Here is a 19453-nt window from a genome sequence, read left to right as displayed (position 1 = left end):
GATCGTCAAGGAAGCTTCCCCCAGCTGGCGCCAGGCTAAAAGACACGTGGAAGCAACCTTCTCACACACAGCTACAACTTTTAAATGAAGTCCCAAGATTTGCTGTGCTCAGACACACCTGGCTCTCCATCTTCGGCTGCCACAGGCTCCGCCCACACTCATCCCTCTTCCCTGCATAGACCTTCCCTGGTCCTGTCTCCACCTGACTCTGCCTGGGGAAACGTCTCCCACCCCACTCACTCTCCAGTTCCCAACTCAAGCATCACCTTAGCACAGACCTGCCACCCTGGGATCTTTACATGCTTTTCCCCCTGACTTCCTGGGTCATGTTTTTTCATACTTTTTCCCCCCCAAAAATTTTTTTCTGACTATTGCAGACTTGGGAAAGTACATGTAACCCAAATGTCTCCAACTCCCTCCCAGCCCCCCTTCAAGGGACACCTTCTCAGGATAATCAGAGTCTGAGCCCCAACCTATGTGTTCCAGTCTGGGTCTAATCAGGAAAGAGAAACCACACGGTAATGAAGCAGTAAAAGTTTAATATAAAGAATTATTGGGACTTCCATGTGGTCCAGCGGCTAAGACTCTCTTCTCAATGCAGGGGGCCCAGGTTCGATCCCCCGTCAGGGGATCCCCCACATGCCACAACGAAGCATTCACATGCCACAACTAAAGGTTCCGTGCAGGCAAGTAAATAATAGGAAAAGCAAATAATTAACTATATGACAGGATTTGGAGCAATGAAGTGTTGACTAGTTAGAAGTAAAGAGAACTCAGAAGAGAATAGGGACAGCAGATATAAATATTTTCTTTTTAAGCAGCCACAACCCATAGGGCTGTGATAGAGCCTCCCTGTATCCCAGCCTGAGACCAGACCCTGTTGGGGAGAAGGTGGCTCTGGCTCACCAAAGTGCAGGGGAATCACTGTGGTCTCATGCCAGTGGAACTTGCTGGAAATCCACCCCCTAAAACTTCCTGAATATTGACCCCCTTGGGTGTGGGGAAGCTGTTCAAAAGGAAGTGTCTTATGGAAAAGCACTTCCCTGCAAAAACTACCCAGAAGAGGCGCCAGAAGGAGCCGGTGGTCACCGGATGCCCCTGGCACTGCAGAAGCCCAGTATTGAACAAACAGCGCAGGAACTGGTCGAGAAAGGTCACAGCAGCCGCAGCAAAGCTGTGCCCTCCCACAAGGTACCCCCAACGCCCTGCACTGACAAGGCCAAACCACAAACCAGCCGGCAGAGAAAATCACGCAAAAGGCCCAGACGCCTTTTTACAAAGAAGGCAAAAAGGGTGAATTTGGAGCTGACAGGCCATGAGTCCGTGACTGGCATACTATGTAACCTCAGCAAAGTCCAGGCATTCTCCGGTTTCCCCTCCCCAAATACGCCTGCACGTTCCAGGTGACCACTGTTGATTATCTCTCCGAATCTCACCCTACTACCCTTCCTTCCCCCCGCCTGCCTGTTCCTGACTCCCACTCCCTCCGCTGCAAGTTGTCTCCATATTTTCTCCTATGGCTTTCCAAGGCAGAGGCCAGCTTCCTCGCCCAGCTTCTCAAACCACAGCTGTGACCACGTTGAGAGGATCAACAAAATTGAACAGGCATCTTGGGGCAACAGAAAGGGAATTGCAGGAGGGGAAAATAAAAGAGCTGAAACCAACTAATGATCCCCAAGTTGCAGAACCATCCGGAACATCTCTCTCCTGAGCCCAAGCTCCCCAACAGGACCCCCAGCAGAATCCAGGCTGCAATGCTATCAGGGCCTAGTGACAGAGGCCTCAATCTTGGTCCCACTCCATTCAGTAAAAAAATAATCAATCTGCAGAGATGACGCTCTGTCTGTAGTAAAGGTGAGCATTCACATCGTTAGGGAGAGAAATTTCACCCTCCAGGACTAAAACTTGCTCAGTTATTAATCCATTTGTGGAGACTTTTAATCCATTTATGGAGACTGGACTCAACACCTGGCCCTGTAGCAGGTCGTGGGTATATAATCAATGTCATCGTTACAATGTGAGGGAGGTGCATAGTAAATAAATCATTCTACAAACAGTTCTTTTTGTGTCTCTGCTAAAGATGCAGAGCATATAATAATGAGTTAATCCAGCTCTAAGGGACGACTGAGTTAGCGCCATTGATCCAGGTGAAGGGAGCGGTTAATTTGAAGCTCTGAGGTGCGACAGAGCTGGGCCCGTCAGAAAGGAAGGGAGTAAGGACAGAACAGCCAGAGAGGAGGCCACAGAAGAGCCAGTCAGGCATGCTCTTGTAGGCACGTTAAGAATTTTGGATCTTATCCTTAGAACAATGAGAACCTTCTGAAGGTTTTAAGCACCAGTTGTAGCTTGAGGGTAGAGGATGGGGCGGGGGTGGGGGGGGTGGAGAATAAACTAGAGGCTCTATTTGAGAAGGGCATGCGGAGAACTGTTCAGAACAGTTTGGACCTGGAGACCAAGACAGAGAAATAACTGGCCGGGAGAAATAAGGTCTAACCCACGGCCTGTCTGAGATTCCGCTGGGAAAGACTAGGCAGAGACAGGACTCTGGTCAGATGGAGTCAAATCAGCAAAGAAAGCTGAGGGGAAAGAGCCAGTGGCCTGGGAGACCATCGGGAAGTTATCATCTTCGATAAGAAGCAAGATCACTTCTCTTTAGAAATACCAAAGGCCCAATTAAAGCAAATCTACCTACTCCCAAAGATATATTCAAACTGAATCCACGCAAAGACCAGAACAGCTTGGTTTTTTAAAAAAGGCAAGCCCCAGTGTTCTCACTGTCCATTCACATCATTGCCACCAAGATGCTTCAGTTATAGCATCCTAGAATTTACTAGAAAGTTAAAAATAATATTAGATATAACCCCACTTCCTAGGGAAAAAAAACTGTTCTGTCATATTTTTTGCAGACTTTTCATACTTAAATTACTCAAATCTAATTTTCTTGAAGGGATCAACCCAATTCATCTTTTCACCCCCAGTGATTTTGTATGTTTTCTGGCACCTAAAGGGTCCCAATGTTTGCAGAATTGAAATTTGTTGCCAAAATCTTTCGTTGGACTTTTTGGTAGCAGGACACTGAGTCGACAGCTCCAACAAACAAGTCATCCTTCCTCTGTTCTATGTCAGAAAGAGTTTTCTTAAAGCACCTTTCTAGTTTTTTGGAACTTTTCTGTGTGTTTTGGAAGTTGCGGGTTTTTGTTCTCTTTTCTCTCTTTCCCAGAACCTAAGGGAAGAGAGTCTTCTTTGCCAAGTAAACTCTCTGCCTCAGCCTGGGCCCGGCTGGTTACAGAAATGACATTAGACACACACACAATGGTGATACCACTCAAGAATGGCTACATTTAATACCTATCTCCACAGAGCTCAAATTCACTTTTACGGCCTGTTTGTGGGCGAGAAGGAGTCGTCCAGTGATGGTTACTTCCTCTAAGAGCTTTTCTATTACTTCATGCCCCGAATTAACAGGCTCCCTGCAGCCTCCCTCCCAGCGCCCCAGGATCCAGTAAACAAAGACCACACTGACTCCAGCCCAGTGTCTCCCTGGCACAGGCAGGCAGTGTTGCCAGTAGGTCAGGCTAACTTTGGAAAAATCGAGATTTCCCGGGGCGGGGGGTGGGGAGTGGGGGGCCCGGGTGGGTGGGAGGGGGTCGGGTAGCCTTTTCAAGGGAGGCTGCAGCTCTGCTTTCTGAAGATCACTGGCCCAATGCACATAGTTTCTTTCAGCCGTCCCAGGAGCTTGCACGAGCCACTTCACAGCACTTTTCCAACTCCTGAAAGAAAGAAGGCATTAGGCCTGATTACAATTCCCAAAAGCTACATATATCCTGATAATCTGGATCCACCCTGCACTGCCTGCAAACCAGTTGCATATGTGTCTGATGTTGGGGCGGGGGGCAAGGGGGCGACACACCCGCTCACACGGGTGATGGACTTTTCTTTCTCGGATTCATCTGGCCCATTTTTCCTTCCCACTGACAAATAACTATTGAGTGGAACTAATCTATTCTTGAAAAAAAAAAAAATGAAAAACAAAAGGTAAGATTACTACCCCATAATAAAAGGTCTATGCTTGTTTAGAAGGTTGCTCAAGATTCCAGGTCTAAAAAAACACATTTAATCCTGCAGAGAATCTGTCTTGGCCAGGGCTCACGCTGTCTCTGCTCCAGCCCTGAGATGGAAAGCATCTCTCTGCATCTCCAAAGAGGAGACAGAGGTCCTCAGTGCTCCCTGGAAAGCACGCTACTCCTACATTTGTGAGTGAGCTTTGAGCAGATCAGTCCAAGTTACCAACGCTCTGGTCTGGCTTCTGTTTAACTCACACGTGGACAACCTCCAAGACCAGTGAAAGACTTTAAATCTTGGGTTTCACCCTCAAAAGACATACCCTTGAAAAAACAATGCCTGTGATATTGATTGTTTTTGTTGTTGTTTGGGGTTTGGCTTGGTTTTGTTCTCTTGGCCCAGTGGTGCAGCATGCAGGATCTTAGTTCCCTGACCAGGGATCAAACCCATGCCATCTGCAGTGGAAAGATGGAACTGTAACCACCAGACCACCAGGGAATTCCCTGATTGTTCTACGTTGATAAAACTCATGTTATTGTAAGTTTGTTTCGTTTTCCATAACTTATGAAATCTGATAAGCATATCTGAAAATGTAAAAGTATTTTCTGAATCAATATATCAATTTTAATGCTTGTATACCTTAAAGAGGTCCAGTCAATTCTTGTTCAACAGCTGGTTATGTGGCCAGCCTTTATTTTCACTGGAGCCCTCAGCCAAGGAAATGTGTTTGCTGAACCCATAAACTTTCCGTGAAATGCAAGACATACAAAACAAGAGCGCGCCTTTTTTCTCAAGTTCCCCTTTATGGCCCTGAGTTCCATGTTTTCAATTTCCTCGTCCCATTAAACTCGTTCTTGGACTTCGTCGCAGGATCTCTAGTTGGATTCTTCCTGAATTCCTTATACTTCCTCCCAGCCTTGTTCACTATGTTGGGTCATTTCCATTTGCCCCTCAAAGCACAGTCTTCCTAACTTTCTGTTATATAAGTGCTGCTTATTATTATTATTATTGAAAGTATTAGGGGTTTGGAGTTTGGATGTCAGAGTTCTAAGTGAGTCGGAAGGGAGGGAAAACAGATCAACTTCCGTTCATGGGCTAAGACAACTTAACCCATGTCTGAAGTTGAGGGTTGTTGGCATGGAGCCATCTGGTATATGGACAAGATCTTCACATGGGAAGTGAATTTTGAACTTAATCTACATAGAGAATGGATTTCCACCATTATGTTAGAGCTGGCAGCTTTCTCCTCATAAGTGGAGCTATGAAATCCATTTAGGTATATGGGTGTGGTGGTGGTGTTTGTTGCTTAGTCACTAAGTCACATCCAATACTTTTGCAACCCCGTGGACTGTAGCCCGCCAGGCTCCTCGGTCCATGAGATTTCCCAGACAAGAATCCTGGAGTGGGTAGCCATTTCCTTCTCCAGGGGATCTTCCTGATTCAGGGATCAAACCCAGGTCTCCTGCACTGACAGGGTTCTTTACACTTGAGCCTGGGAAGCCCATATCCATGAGTAATGAGAATAAATCACATTAACTGTTATGTACCTCCTCTAAAAGTTACTATTTGATGATGATATATAATTTGTGGGTTTCAGTTTCAAAGCTAGGGTATTAAATGAGATAAAATCTGACCTTGAGCTCAGATTTACATATTTGTCCATTTCTCCTTGGTCCAATATATCTCAAAAGAAAGGAAAAGAAAGTCTTAGGGTATCCCTATAACAACTATAGTAAATGTTTATCAAATGCACCCTATACATTGCAAACTTACATATATAGGAAATAAACATATGTGCATGTCAATATGTATAGACAATTTGATTCTTTTAAACAGCTTCATCCCAATGCATTTTTAAAAAGAAATTTACAAACTTTAGTAATAGAATGAGGAAATCATGTCACGCAGGAAAAAATCTGCCTTTTGTTTAGTACATTACATGAACACTTATTAAATTAACAGATACATAAATTAATAAATCTTTATTGTTTAATTGGGACAATAATACCCTGACTTCATGGCTACTGTTTGGTTTTTCACCCAAACTTTCTCATTAGAAAGGTTAAATAAGCCATAAACTTTAAAATCCACATGTCAGGCTTTTAAATCAGATATAGTTTTTGATAGGACTCTGTATAACCTTTCTATAAGAAGTTAGGTCTGTATCTTTATACTGTAAAGAATACATCTCCATTAAAAAAAATTTTTTTTAAATCATTTTAGCATTGCAGTGTTCTCTTCTAGATTTTAAAACTACCACCACCATCTGAAGTGGTTCCCCAAAGTTACAGGATTAATGAAGTCTTTTCCCTGCTATTGTGTTAAGAGTTTTAAAAACAACCCTATTTTGCCATTTTTTTAAAGAAGAAGAAAGGGAAAAAAAAAAAAAAGGACTTTGTTTTTGTCTACTTTTCATGCTTCTGGAATACCCTGCTCACTCCCACCTTCCTTCCCCCTCTCCCAAGAAGGGATGGGAACTCTGCATATTTTATTATTATTATTTCACATCATTGGAATGAGAGTCTCGGCAAACACACTTTCTCTTGTGGAATTCCCTAATAAAAACAGACAGCTTGTTTTGAACAAGCAGCCTCTGGAACAGGAGAAGCAGCAGAAGCTGGTGCAGGAGCTGACTGGGTTTTTCCTCTGGCCTCACAGATTATCTTTATCGTTTGTGATGCTAAAGCCCTCAGGGCCATGAGAGAACTTATAAAGCAAGTTTTCAAAAATATCTATTTTTTATTTATTCGGCTATGTTGGGTCCTAGTTGTGGCATGTGGGATCTAGTTCCCTGACCAGGGATCGAACCCGAGTCCCCTGCATTGGGAGCATGGAGTCTTAGCCACAGGACTGCTAGGGAAGTCCCTATAAAGCAATTTTGGATTCTTTGAAATAGAGGGACTTAATTTGTCACATGGTTTCGACAATTTCTTGCTTCAAGTGCCATTTCCTACAACAGGGTAGCATCAATTTGTGCAGAGTCCTACATGGACCCGAAATTTAACTGAGAAAGGCATCCAGTCCTGACGACTCCTGTTAACCAGCCGTGTTCTCATGGCCCAGCTCGCACAGAAACCCAAGGACAGGCCAGATTTACCTACTGAGGAGGAAGTGGTTGAGAAATCCATCTTCTTTTCACTATGATGATGTAATGGGAAACACGTCGTCCTGAAGAAGTACTAGAGGGATTTTTGTCTTGCCCCAGCATCATCCCAAGGGCAAGATGAACACAGCAGTGATTGATGGGCAGTGGTGGAGACCAGCTGTCAGCTTATCCGTCTACCAGCTCCTGAGAAAACAAGCCAATGAACAAGCCGTAAATCTACGAGTCATTCATGAACTCCTTTCTATTTTGAAAATGTAGTTTATGCTTTCTAATTGTCATTATTATGACATGGATGAGGCTTCCCTCATAGCTCAGTCGGTAAAGAATCTGCCTGCAATGCAGGAGACCAGGGTTCGATTCCCGGGTTGGGAAGATCTCCTGGAGAAGGAAATGGCAACCTACTCCAATATTCTTGCCTGGGGAAGCCCATAGATAGTGGAGCCTGGCAGGCTACAGTCCATGGGGTCATAAGAGTCGGACACGACTTACAGACTAAATCACCAACCATGACATGAATACTCATTGAATATTGGCTCTTGATGATTACAATGACCTTGTCCTTGGGCATATTGGAAGCTGGCCATGGCTTTCCTCGTTCCATCCTCATCTCTTCCCAATCCCAGGACAGAAATTGCACAGTAAACAACTGTCATCTGTTGCTAAGAACTTAAGCTGTGACCTTTCTCAGGAGGTATTTGTGCTTTAATTGCAAACATAATGATGGCTTCGAGAAGCAGAGGAATGATGCTACATGATGGATCTCAGACACTCATAGAAGCAAGGAGGCAATCTGACTGAGGAGACCTCCCTGGAGCTCTTCAATCCCAACAGGTCCACCCTGATGGTGCACATTTATATGAGGAAACACTGTACCTGTCACTAATTCCTTTCCTGGTGAGACCTTGATCTGAGCTGGTTTTTGTTTTTAACTGCAAAGTACACTTGGCGGTAAACTGTATCTATCTCCTCGGTTGCTGTGAATTCTGACTCAGGCCAGTTCAGGCTAGCTTAACGAAACAAGAACCAGGAAAGCAAAAGCCTTCTGGCAGTTACCTTATGTACTGATGTACAGAGCTTGGGCCCCCCTGGTGGCTCAGCTGGTAAAGAATCCACCTGCAACATGGGAGACCTGGGTTCGATCCCTGGGTTGGGAAGATCCCCTAGAGAAGAGAAAGTCTACCCACTCCAGTATTCTGGCCTGGAGAATTCCATGGACTGTATAGTCCAGGGCATCGCAAAGCGTCGGACACGACTGAGTGACTTTCACAGAAGCCAGTTGATGCAATCTGAACTCAGGGAATTCCTACACGGAGAGAAGCAGATGAGGGCCGCCCAGACGTAAAGGGAACATGAAAGGTAACCTTGAAAGGAATATAATATGAGCTCAATGCCTGAGTCCCATATAAAATGTGGGGACATGTACAGAAATCTAATGTCTTTCCTTTTCCATAACTGAACTCAACTTGGTTTACCAGCCCCCATTTCCAGTTTGCAGTTGTATTCATTCCCGAGGGCTGCCCTGGAAAAATGTCTACACACTGGGTGGCTTTAAACAACAGAAACTTATCATCCCATAGTTCTAGAGGCCAGAAGCCTGAAATGAGTCTCCACAGGGCCAGGCCTCTGTGAAGGCTCAAGGAGAGAATCTCTTTCACACTGGTAGCTTCTGGTGTTTCCAGAAATCCTCAGAGTTGCTTGGCTTGCAGATACCTCACTCCCATCTCTGCCTCTGTCATCATATGGCATCTCTTATTGGGTCTCTGTCTCTGTTCTCCTGTATTTTTTTTTTTTTTTGCCCCACCGTATTCAGGCTTCCCAGGTGGCTCAATGGTAAAGAATCCGCCTTCTCATGCAGGAGAGGAGTGTTCGATTCCTGGGTCAGGAAGATCCCCTGATGTAGAAAATGGCAACCTACTCCAGTGTTCTTGCCTGGAAAATTTCATGGACAGAGGGGCCTGGCAGGCTACTGTCCATGGGGCTGCAGAGAGTCAGATACAACTGAGTGACTGATCACAGCACACAGGGATGGAACCCGTGTCCTCTGCAGTGGAAACACGGAGTCCGAACCCCTGGGCCACCAGAGAACTCCCCTTCATCTCATTTTCTTAAAGAGACATCGGTCATATTGGATTAGGGCCCCCTCTAATGACCTCATCTCAGCTCGACTACCTCTGCGAAGACTCTCTTTCCAATAAGGGCGCATTCATAGGTACCAGCCCTTCAACATATCTTTTGAGGAGACGTGATTCAATCCAGAACAGTCATGGAAAAGGATATCTCACCCCTCCCAAGAAATGCAGTCCCTTCCAGTTTAAAAAACCTTCCCATATTTTGTCTGTTTCAGAGTTTTCCCCGGTTCCCGGTCCCTTTTCTTCTTCTCTCTGGAGGAGGCTGGGTGTGGATCGGGCCAGGTGAGAAGCAGGTCAGAGCCCGCCTGGGTGAGGCACACTGGCCCGTCTTCCTCAAGTCCCTCTTGCCTGGACCTCGGTGTGGATCTCGGTCTGTGTTGCAAATGCCGCCATCCCCTGTCCCAGCCTGGGCCTGCATCGTTAGGACTCCGCAGGCTGTGTCCCCCTTCTCTCCACTGGGAGGCCTCCTCCTGTCTGCGGGGCTGTTTTCAGCCTGGCTCTAAGCCTTGCAGATACAAAGAGGAACAGACCGGTTTGGGAGGGTTCCCCCCTCGCCTCCCACCGGGCTTGGAACCTCTGGGGCACATGGGACTGGAGAGCTGACCTCTGACTGTGAGTCTAGCACTGGCCTTCATTTATTTATTTTCGGTTCACGGCTCCACTCACTGGCAGGGGGCTTCCAAAAGTTTCTGTGGACTAAACCGGAGGGACACACTCTGAGATCCCCACGCTCTTATCCCCATCTCCAGGGACAAGGCCCAAGGGTCAGAGGGCAGAACCCCACCCAGCACGGCTCATCCTCCCTTCATCCCAGCTCCATCCCACCTCAGCCCAGGAAAGGCGTGTCTCTGCTTAGTGCTTGGGGCTGGCCCTCAGGTCACCAGACAAGCTTCTCATTCAACAGTTTCCCTCAGAACTGCTCCCAGGAAATAGAACTGCCATATGACCCAGCAATCCCACTTCTGGGAATACACACTGAGGAAACCAGATCTGAAAGAGACACGTGCACCCCAATGTTCATCGCAGCACTGTTTATAATAGCCAGGACATGGAAGCAACCTAGATGCCCATCAGCAGACGAATGCATAAGGAAGCTGTGGTACATATACACCATGGAATATTACTCAGCCGTTAAAAAGAATTCATTTGAATCAGTTCTAATGAGATGGATGAAACTGGAGCCCATTATACAGAGTGAAGTAAGCCAGAAAGATAAAGATCATTACAGCATACTATCACATATATATGGAATTTAGAAAGATGGTAATGATAACCCTATATGCAAAATAGAAAAAGAGACACAGATGTACAGAACAGACTTTTGGACTCTGTGGGAGAAGGCGAGGGTGGGATGTTTCAAGAGAACAGCATGTATATTATCTATAGTGAAGCAGATCACCAGCCCAGGTGGGATGCATGAGACAAGTGCTCGGGCCTGGTGCACTGGGAAGACCCAGAGGAATCGGGTGGAGAGGGAGGTGGGAGGGGGGATCGGGATGGGGAATACATGTAACTCCATGGCTGATTCATGTCAATGTATGACAAAACCCACTGCAATGTTGTGAAGTAATTAGCCTCCAACTAATAAAAATAAATGAAAAAAAAAAGAACTGCTCCCAAATCAACAGTCTCATCCTTGACATTAGGCTTCTGGATATAAAGGAACGGCTTATACTAGACTAGCCCTTCTGATGCCAAAAAAAAAAAAGCTGGCAGGAAATCCAGATGAAACTTTATGCGCACACACTCATATGCTTGGGAGTCATCAAAAAGCTGCCCAGGCACTGAAGTCTTAAACCAAAATCCCTGAGAAAAGGGGATTCTGGAGAGAGAAACCCAGCATTTGCATTCCTCTTCCCTTTGAGGCATTTCCCAATCAAGCTGCCAAAACAGTCAGAGAGAAGGTATCTGTGATAATGGACCCCATAAAGGTCTGGTACCCAGATAAACTCTGAGGAATCCATTCAAAAAAACTCTCATTGCCATTTAAAAATAGGCAAAATATAGAACTGTTACTGTATGAAAGATGTTCCAATAGCTAACAAACATTTGAAAAGATGCTCCACCTCAGTCATCAGGGAAATAATAATGATAAAAAAATAATATATAAGACCACAAAGAGACCCCACCAGGTACCCTCCAAATGGCTGAAACAAGAAAGACGACAATTCGTGTCAGCAAGGAAACGTATGAATCTCATAAACTGCCTGTGGGAGTGTAAATTCATATAGTCACTTTGGAAAAACTTTTTGACAGTAACCACAAAAAATGAGTAGATGCCATGACCCAACAATTCTTGCCCAGTGTATACACTCAATGGAAGTGCACTTAAGTGTACACACCACTGGTATAAAAATGTTTCTGGAATCATTATTTGAAATAGCCCAAAGGAGAAACAACTCAAATGTCCCTCAACAGTAGAAAGGCTACATCAAGTATAGCATATTCATATTAGAGAATTAATATAATTATTACTATACAGCACAGTAAGGGAATCAATTCTTACAAGCATACTGATGTGAGAAAGACAGCAGAAATAAATTATTAGGTACTATGTGGTTCCATTTATATAAAGTTCAAAAATGTCTGTGTATGACTTGGTCACTCAGTCATGTCCGACTCTGTGACCCCATGGACTGTATGTAGCCCACCAGATCTCCAGGCAAGAATGCTAGAGTGGGTTGCCATTTCCTCCTCGAAGGGCTCTTCCTGACCCAGGGATTGAACCTCTGTCTCCTGCATTGACTGGCGAGCGGTTACTTGTGGTGACTATGTTGGGGGCGAGGGGGTGGGGGGAGGGCAGCAGGGAGGGAAATATTAAGGTTATGTTCTGTTTCTTAAAGAGGACTGTGGTTACACAGGTGTGTTTATTTGAGTAAATCCACAAAATTGTAACATATGTTCAGTGCATTTTTCTGTATTTATGCAACTGTAATAAAAATATCATTAAAACAAACATTTCTCAAATAGACTCCTGACATTGAAATTTAGAGCTATCACTCCTAGTACATTTCATCTTTGTGTTAAATGGGATATAAACTTTATTAAGATTGGAATTGCTTTTTAGGTCTAATAATTCGACTAGGTAATATTTGCCTTCAGGCAAGGTCTGCTCAAGTTGATCGCTCAAATCACTCCACCTAGTTGAGCTCAGCTCCAGACTTTGCTTGTTTTAATTAGGTCAGTCAGTTCAGTCGCTCAGTCATGTCCAACTCTTTGTGACCCTATGGACTGCAACACGCCAGGCTTCCCTGTCCATCACCAATTCCCAGAGTTTACTCAAACTCATGTCCATCACATCAGTGATGCCATACAACCATCTCATCCTCTGTCATCCCCTTCTCCTCCTGCCTTCAATCTTTCCTGGCATCAGGGTCTTTTCCAATGAGTTGGTTCTTCACATTAGGTGGCCAAAGAATTGGAGTTTCAGCTTCAGCATCAGTCCTTCCAATGAATATTCAGGACTGATTACCTTTAGGATCTCCTAACAGTCCAAGGGACTCTCAAGAGTCTTCTCCAACACCACAGTTCGAAAACATCAGTTCTTCAGCGCTCAGCTTTCTTTATGGTCTAACTCTCACATCCATACATGACCACTGGAAAAACCACAGCTTTAACTAGATGGGCCTTTGTTGGTAAAGTAATGTCTCTGCTTTTTAATATGCTGTCTAGGTTGGGCATAGCTTTTCTTCCAAGGAGCAAGCGTCTTTTAATTTCATGACTGCAGTTACCATCTGCAGTGATTTTGGAGCCCAAGAAAATAAACTCTCTCACTATTTCCATTGTTTCCCCATCTATTTGCCATGAAGTGATGGGACCAGATGCCATGATCTTAGTTTTCTGAATGTCAAGTTTTAAGCCAAGTTTTTCACTCTCCTCTTTCACTTTCATCAGGAGGCTCTTTAGTTCTTCTTCACTTTCTGCCATAAAGGTACTGTCACCTGCATATCTGAGGTTATTGATATTTCTCCTGGCAATCTTGATTCCAGCTTATGCTTCATCCAGCCCAGCATTTCTCATGATATACTCTGCATATAAGTTAAATAAGCAGGGTGACGATATACAGCCTTGATGCACTCTTTTTCCTATTTGGAACCTTTCTGTTGTTCCATGTCCAGTTCTAATTGTTGCTTCTTGACATGCATACAGATTTCTCAGGAGGAAGGTGAGGTGGTCTGGTATTCCCAACTCTATAAGAATTTTCCACAATTTCTAGGTTAGCTGAATATTTTTAATATAAGAGCTTGTTACACTCCATGGAAATAACCTAAGTGTCCATCAGCAGAGGAATGGATAAAGAAGTTGTGATATATATACACAATAGAATACTACTCAGCTTAAAAAAAAAAAAAAAAGAATGAAATAATGCCATTTGCAGCAACATGAATGGACCTAGAGATTATCATACTAGGTAGAGTACGTCAGAGAGAGAAAGACAAATATCGTATCATATTACTTAATTGTGGAATCTAAAAAAATGATACAGGGACTTCTCTAGGGGTCCAGTGACTAACACTCCTAGCTCTCAATGCAGGGGGCCAGGATTTGGTCCCTGGTCAGGGAACAAGATTCCACATGCCACAACTAAAGATCCCACATGCAGCAACTAAGACCAGATGTAGCCAAATACATAAATAAAATTTTTTTTTTAATGACACAAGTAAACTTATTTACAAACCAGAAACAGACTCACAGACAGAGAAAAGAAACTTAAGGTTACCAAAGAGGAAGGAGAGAAGGGATAGACTAGGTGTAGGGATTAATAAATGCATGCTACCATACATAAAAGAGATAAACAACAATGATTTATTGTCTAACACAGGGGATTATATTTGGTATCTTGTAATAAACTATAATGGGCTTCCCTGATGGCTCAGATGGTAAAGAATCTGCCTGCAACGTGGTTGACCTGGGTTCGATCCCTGGGTTGGAAAGATCCCCTGGAGAAGGGCATGGCAACCCACTCCAGTGTTCGTGCCTGGAGAATCCCATGGACAGAGAAGCCTGGTGGGACACAGTCCATGGGATCACGAAGAGTCAGGCACCACTGAGCGACTAACAATAAACTACAATGGAAAAGAATAGAGAAACTACAGGTACATACAGATATAAATGTATAGCTGAGTCACGGTGCTAGACACCTGAAACTAACACAAGATTGTGAATCAATGATATTCAGTATAAATAAATACACAAAATTTTAAAAAGAAAAGAACTTGTCACAATCAAGTGAGTGAAGGCTTGCAGACACAAACCTGTCGGCACACCCCACTGACTCCCTGACAAGGCAGCGTGGCAGAGCTGGGTGACGCTGCGGTGGGGCCGCAGTCCCGGGGCAGGCGGGGTGCTGGAAGGGTACCAGCACCCGCAGCGATGCCTGTTGCAGGGCATGGGTTCTGGGGTGTCCAGGCTCAGGAGTTGGGCTGCATGGGCTTAGTTGCTCTGTGGCATGGGGTTGGGGGGGTGGGGGCAGATCTTCCCAGACCAGAGATCAAACTTGTGTCCCCTGCATTGTACTATCCACTGTGCTACGGGGGAAGACCAGGAGGTGATTTTTCAATGTAGAAAGAAGTTGGCCCACCCCAGCTTTTGAGAGGTGCCCTGGGGGCCGCGAGCATCTCTGTGGAGTCCTCCAGTACTTAAATGCTCATCTGTCTCCCGCACATGTGTTTTTGGTTTTTTTTTTTTTTGCACATGTGTTTTGATCCTTTCTCCAGCAGTCCAGTTTTAGTCCTTTGGGAAAAGCTTCCTCAAGTATATGATATTAGCTCCTTACCACATAGGAAGAATGCACCAGAAAAGACCACTGCGGATTTCCACTTCACAGAAAGCTTTCTGAAAGGCCTGAAATCAGAAACAGGAAGCAGGTGTAATACTGGGCTCCAGGAGCCCCGTGGGCCCGGGTGCCACCCACCCAGCATCTCGGGGCCCAGAAAGGCTGAAAGCTGTGCTGTTTCTCCCTCCGAGACACAACTGCTTGTCTCCTGAAGCCGTCATGAGTTCAGGTTTCTGCCGACCTTCTGGGGAAAATGCTACAGGAGACGTCCCCTTCCGTCTCGCAGTCACGGGTGGTTTAGCACACCTCAAACTCTCCCTGTGAGGTCTTGGGGTGCAGCTTGATGCAAACAATGAAGCCAGAATAATTCTTCCGGTTGTTTTCAGTTAGTCCTCAGGACAGATGAGAGCCGGGCGCTTCTCTGGTGGCTCAGCGGTAAAGGATCCTCCTGCCAATGCAGGAGACACGGGTTTCATTCCTGACCCGGGAAGATCCCACATGCGGCGGGGCAACCAAGCCGTGTGCATCCATCCCAACTACTCAGCCTGTGTTCTAGAAGCCGCGAGCCGCAACCGCTCAGCCCACTGAAGCCCCTATGCCCTGGAGCCCGCGCTCCCCAGCAAGGGAAGTCACCACAGTGAGAAGCCCACACACCGCAACTAGAGAAGAAGCCCATAGCAACAAAGGCCCAGGACAACCAGAAATAAAAGAAAGTAATAAATAAAATTATATATTAAAAAAAAAAACACAGATGAGACCAGTCCTACCAGGCTTCATCTGCTCTCGTGTCTCAAGGGTGGGCTGCAGACTGCTTGCTTAATAAATCCTGCCTGCTTGAAAAAACATAAAGACAGGTGAGTGTCTCAGTGATGGGGAAGTCAAGAAGGATCTTTCCAAACTGAGGAAGAGGAACAGCAGAGAACGCCCCTCTCAGACCTGGGGTCAGGAGAGAGGGCCTTACAATACTTGTGGCCTTTTCACACAAGACAAGGGAAGCATCCTTCAATGGCTCTCCAGGGGCAGGAGTGGGGGGAGAAAATCTGCATCATTTTTATGGTGACTCACCTATAAACCTTAATTAAAAATTTGTTCATAATGCAATAGTATCATCAACTCTACCTGAATAAGATACATTTTTTCTAAAAAATCTGTTCAAATTGTGTGAAATGGCCAATAGTTGAGGAAAGCAACCTCAAAGACAGAGTCCTCTCCTGAATATAAAATAGATCACAAACATAAACGCAAATACCCTTTTCCCCCTTAAATCCAAGATGTAGGTAGACGCTCATAAATCCAGGTACCCTCTTAGTTGAAGGGCTTCGCTAGTGGCTCAGATGGTAAAGAATCCACCTGTAAAGCAGGTGACACAGGTCTGATCCCTGGGTTCAGAAGATCCTCTGGAGAAGGAAAGGGCTACTCACGCCAGTATTCCTGCCTGGAAAATTCCATGGATGGGGGAGCCTGGTGGGCTACAGTCCATGGGGTTGCAAAGAGTCAGACATGACTGAGCGACTAACTCTTAATTTAAACATTTAAATCATATCTACAGAGTGAGGAGAATTTCTGAAATCCAATGACCCACTCCAGTGTTCTTGCCTGGAGAATTCCACGGACGGAGGAGCCTGGTAGGCTGCAGTCCACGGAGTTGAAAAGAGTCGGACGCGACTGAGTGCCTTTCACTTCACTTCAGTGACCCTTTCATGAATTTTGTCATTAAAAGCCTTCCAATGTAATTAGGGGGAAATGAGTTTGAAATATTTTTAAAGGAAGGTTCTTCATCTATCACCCTCTAAAGATTTATTGCCATTCTCTAAAAATTATTTACAAAAATAGAAAACAAATCAGCATACAGTTATCATCTGGTATGTAGGAGGGGTTATTAATATAAAATGAGTCTAAGCACCTCTGTCACTAACGATTCAAAAACCTTAAAGAACCTACCTGTCTTCCCTTCTTCCCAGGGAACATCATTATAGATGACAGGAAAGAACATACAATGATACAACTATGGGTTTTGTTTGTTTATGCACGTGGACAGGGGTAATATATGACTGTATAGGGTTTGTCTGTAAAAAATTTTGGTTTCAAATGTAAGCAATTAGATATAGCTCAAAAAAATAAAAAAAAACCTTGTCTTTTTTTTTTTTTTTTTTTTGGACACTATGTTTTTAATAAGTTTTCTACATTATCCTTTCAGGAGAAGGAACTTAGAATTGAAAAGGTATCAAAGAACTATTTCAGTTCAAATGTACTGATATTAGTAGAGGGAAAACCATATGAGGTCAGACTGTTCATGTACATGTGCTTAACATACAGTCTTGTCCTGGAATATACTGGATGCTCCTTAGGTGTTACTGAAGTGGATGAATGACTTAAAGATGATAAATTCAATTACTATATAGCAGAAGAAAAAAGAATATTATTCAGTAGACAAAGGAAGACAAGAGAAAACAATTAAAATTAGAGTCTGAAGGTCTAATTTACTTGACATGTTTCTGTGCTAATCTTTTTCTTCTTTGTCTCTGCCTTTAATCTCCTGGTGACCAGTGTTTGCAGCATACAAGGGAGGGCTGCATGGACAGGAAAGGGTAAAAGTACTAGCCACCACTGCAAGTACCTATTTTGATGTTATTGTTCAGTCACTCAGCCATGTCTGACTCTTTGTGACCCCGTGGACTGCAGCACACCAGGCCTTCTTGTCCATCACCAACTCCCAGAGCTTGCTCAAACTCATGTCCATCAAGTCAATGATGCCACCTAGCCATCTCATCTTCTGTCATCCCCTTCTCCTCCTGCCTGCAATTTTTCCCAGCATCAGAGTCTTTTCCAATGAGTCATTTCTTTACATCAGGTGGCCAAAGTATTGGAGTTTCAGCTTCAGGTACTTATTTAGTTTGTTGATATTAATAAAAAAGAAGAAAAAAAAATGTGCTTAAAGATCATGAAGACCAGCCCCTCATTTTGCAGATGAGGAAAGTAAGAAATCAAATGATTTGACTAAGGTCACAGACATAGTCAGCTAAACGTAAGGAGTATCATTTTATTATTTATTGCTTTGGGGGGAGGGGCTATATGATGCTAAATAAACTTATCATAGACCTGCCTGATATCAGCTGCCCACCCCCAAATATTGGATCGAGTTTGTTTGGTTTGACCAACCCACTGATTGTTTTTATGTTGATTTTGATAAGAATGCTAGGAAAATAATGTTCTTAAAATTTTACTTTGCACAAAAATGATTGGGGGAGTGCCTGTTAGAAATGGATCTTTTCTAAAACTCACAGACTTAGAGAATGAACTTATGGTTGCCAGGGGAAGGGATAGTTAGGGAGTTTGGGAAGGTCATGTACACACAGCTATATTTAAAATGGATAACCAGCAAAGACCTATTTTATAGCACATGGAACTCTGCTGAAGGTTATATGGCAGCCTGGATGGCAGGAGGGCTTTGGGGGAGAATGGATACATGTATATGTATGGCTGAGTCCCTTCGCTGTTCACTTGAATACCCCAATGCAAAATGTTTTTGGTATTTAAAAAAATTTTTTTAATTAAAAAAAAGAAAAGAAAAGAAATGCATCTTTCTGATGCTGAATTCCTGAGAGTCTAATTCTGTGGATCTGGAGTGAAGCTAAAGAATCTGAATTTTGACAAACACATCCAGTGACTTGGATGCAAAAAATTACTTTGAGAAACACTGTTCTCAAGAGCCTGAGGTCAGTCAAGACCCACCTCTCAGCAACAGCCTTGGAAAGCCCCTCTGACGGATTTACAGAGCTGCTGAAATGAAGTCTGACATGTGGGAGAAACATGTGTAAATCCTGTTTTGAAGAATACTGCGACGTCATCACTATTAGAGATATATATTCAATCATATACAACTGTATGTTGGTGACAAGGGCTATATTCAAAGTCATTTCTTTTCCTTAACTACTTGACACCTTGTGAATGTCAAGTTCACTTCTCAAGACCAAGCTAAATGCCATGCTCTTAACATAGAAAGACTAAGAGGCACCGAAAGCTTTAAGGAGCTCCATGAGGAAAGAGGCCAGGCTGGTCCAGTGTTGCTCACAAGTGTACCTCTTGCACCTCTCACTTGCTCTGCACATAATAGGTATGTGTTAATATATAGTTATAAATCAATCCAACAGAAGGGGAATATGAAACAGTATGAATATTTGGATAATTCTTCTGTATAAGTGATTACTTGTGATAATACAATTGATTAGTCTCTTACTAGAAGAATAATTCATCAAGAGGAAGGGGATATAATGCATACATATGGCTGATTCACACTGCTGTATAGCAGAAACACGACATTGTAAAGCAATTATGGGGCTTCCCAGGTGGTTTTGCTGGTGAAGAACCCACCCGCCAATG

General features: G+C 44.1%; 1 protein-coding gene across 15 annotated transcripts in view; it reads right to left on the bottom strand.

The window, feature by feature from the left end:
• Window positions 1-3313: 3313 nt before the first annotated feature.
• Window positions 3314-19453, bottom strand: part of SCAF8 (SR-related CTD associated factor 8) — a 210318-nt gene continuing 194178 nt past the window's right edge. For 4 of the 15 annotated variants that reach the window (XR_006337973.1, XR_006337971.1, XR_006337985.1 and 1 more), the window contains 2 exons: window positions 7160-7351; window positions 3314-3770 (listed from right to left, as the gene is read on the bottom strand). The gene's annotated coding sequence lies outside the window, so the exon portion shown is untranslated. Of the gene's footprint in view, window positions 3771-7159; window positions 7352-15073; window positions 15142-15314; window positions 15522-15840; window positions 15907-19453 lie in introns of all 15 variants that reach the window. The other 11 variants (XR_006337981.1, XR_006337976.1, XR_006337979.1 and 8 more) reach the window with 9 other exon arrangements.

This window comes from Cervus elaphus, chromosome 26 (genome assembly GCF_910594005.1).
Source record: "Cervus elaphus chromosome 26, mCerEla1.1, whole genome shotgun sequence".
Lineage (NCBI taxonomy): Eukaryota > Metazoa > Chordata > Mammalia > Artiodactyla > Cervidae > Cervus > Cervus elaphus.
The sequence above is the reverse complement of the archived record's forward strand: the minus strand, read 5'-3'. Positions and strand labels throughout refer to the sequence as shown.